Raw genomic sequence first — 2974 nt, forward strand, 5'->3', positions numbered from 1 at the left:
CGTCTTGCTATTCTGTATTGGTGGGGCTAATGACGAAAGACATACATGTACACGTGTTATATGAAAAATAATTTGCCCGGACAACGGCGTTATGGCCTACTCTTATTTCAAATACTGTCAGGGGCTCTTTTACGTGCACACGAATGTGTACACGGGGTTTAGGTTTTTCGTCCCATCCGAACGACTATACGTTGCCCCTTACTACACCACTGTCAATGGGGAACCACGCCGGAAAATCTAGATGATTTTTCTCAGCCAACGCAGGGATCGAACACCGGATCTTCAGGTTAGTGAGCCAACGTCTTACTAGCCGAGCCACCGTGGCCTCTCATGTACAAGGAAGAATATTAGTCTAGTCAGTGTGTATGCATCATCTGCATAAATTATAAACAAAATTTACTGATGTATCCACATATAATGCGCACCTCAATTTTATTACAAAATAAAATAATTAAAAAAAGACCCCCGCCTCCCCCTCTCAAACAGAAAGAAAAGGAAAACCTTTTTAAATTTTATCCCACTTTTATTTCAGATGAACGAAAAAACAAAACTAGCGATTTGTCGTCTCTAATAATCTAAAAGTCAACTTTTTCTTTCATTTTTCTTTGATTCCTGACAAAAAAAGAAAAAAAAAGATTGACTTTCCTTATATAGCAATCACGTGATGTAACTTGACCTATGGTAAAAGACATCTTTGACGTCACACACCATTCTTTTCCTTTTATTTCGATTTTTTGATAGATTTCCACTTCTGTTGGGTTTTGTTTCGTGTGTAAATTGTCGGAAATAATTAGCAAAAATGATGTCAGTCACTGATTCATCTACATGTATATAGGTCAATGTATTTGGAAATAGATCAACATGCAGGCATGGAGGACATTTTTTTTCTCTCTTTGTCGTCTGTCATTAAATCCTGATCTTGTAATGAAGGCAATAAAGACTCAAACCAATGACGTCATTTAATAATGATGTTTCCTATGGTACACCCGCTGTCTGTAATTATGGGGGTTGGATGGCCGAATGGTTACGCATGCGCGTTGTATCATAAGGTCTGTCATTGGGTCAACTGGCGTGGTTTCGATTCCCCGGCTGTACGTGACAAGGAGAAGGGTCGCCTGTCCATCCTCATAAGTTTTCTCTAGGTCCTCCGCCCCCCCCCCTCCTACACTGCTAAAGACCCCTACACACAAGCGAATTATTGAAATAAAATTGAACCATAATATGGTTAGTCCCGCAATGACCTAGTTTGTGTTACCCCCTCCCCTCTCTCTCTCTCCCTCTCCTCTCCCTCTCTCCTCTCCCTCTCTCTGTGTTATGCATGCATGCAATGTCAGCTTAGTTCAATTTGAGGGTTGTATTGGCTGAGTTAGCGGCAGTTGCACAGTGAGTCAGACGCCCTTGTTAACCGGTGTTAACCGAGAAAGTTCATCTACATTTTCCGGCGTGGGTCCCCCCCCCCTCCCCCAGTGGTGTAGGACAGATATTTAAATGATATTCACACTAAAGTCGTCTATTCATAGAAAAATCTCAAACCAAACGAACTAAAGATATCACTGAATGCATTGGGCGAGATGATGTGGGCGGTGGAGCAATTGATCTAAAGGTTAGAGTAGTTGTATAGAATTCTCTGGCTGAATAATAGCAAATATCAAGCTCTGATGATGGCTGGACTTTTTAAACCGGGACGTGTGTGTGTGTGTGTGTCTTGCAGTGCCAGATTTACTACTGTGCTCAGGTGTGCACACCTAAACATATGCCGGACTTCCTGTGTAGGCATGCCGGGTCTACCTCCTTCAGGGCCCAAATAAGGGGCCTCATAATCTAACTAGCACAGGGTCGGATTTGTCCTAATTCCGACACTGAGTGGGGTGGGGAAAAGTAATCTGAAATTTCGGGGAACTAGCCCCTATTGACCGTAAAAAAAATCAGCGTAAATATATTTTGTTGTTTCGTTTAGTTTTTTCTACTTGTTATTTTAACACGTGTGCATCACAAGTGCCTGTAACGTGGAAAATATGGCTACGATTAGTAGATCTGAATACGTTTTGTAGTTGATGAAATAACCGTAAAAGTGAATGATTGAGACTTTGTTTATTATCGTAACAACGCAGTTATGACAATCGAAGCAATATAAATTTGTTATCGCCGACAGCGTGGCTCAGAGTGAAGTAATTTGACTGAAATTTTCAGAATATTCTCTTTACATTATCTACTTTTAAACTATTAGAGCGAGAACCAGCCAGCTCTTTATCTAATCTTACCTAATGTAGCTTTAATATTTTGATTATAACATCAATATTCTCCAGTGCACTGTGTATCACATGTGTATTCACGAACAACAAACAGTAAATATACATGATATAACCGTCATTTTATAAGATACGGTGTGTCGATAGTGTCCATTCTAAACACAAATATAAAGCTGTTGTGTAATACTCGTGCAGTATTAAACAAGAAATCGAACTCGTCAAGATCTTTGGTCATAAACATATTATTACATTATATTTTGACATTAAAAGTTTCAACTGAATGGAACAAAAATTGTGGGCGTATAAAAATGAATTAAGGTCAGTAGAACTGTTAATTCAGGTAACAGTTGCATAGACTGGCTATTATGAAGCTAGCAAAATACCACATGTTGATCCATTGTTACTGTTGAAACAAGGCGTGTCTGTGTGAATGACTGCTGGGCGGTTAAATAGTCTGGCTTCAATGGAATAGCAGTGCGTTAACCCCGCGGAACAAAAACTATTTACATTTATTCCGATAAGTATCGATTTCCTACGTAAAAATCAATCTAATTGTCTGTGACTCAGGTATATGTCATGACGTAATGATCTTCCTCGTTCCATGGTACCAATTTACCCAAGTAAGTATAGTACGTCCGACGTTTCTGCACCAGCAGGGCTAATGAAATTATGACGGCGGCCTTTCCAGCAAGGGTTCTTATCTGTTACGTGCACACACCAACGGA

Source organism: Patella vulgata, chromosome 8 (genome assembly GCF_932274485.2).
Source record: "Patella vulgata chromosome 8, xgPatVulg1.2, whole genome shotgun sequence".
NCBI lineage: Eukaryota > Metazoa > Mollusca > Gastropoda > Patellidae > Patella > Patella vulgata.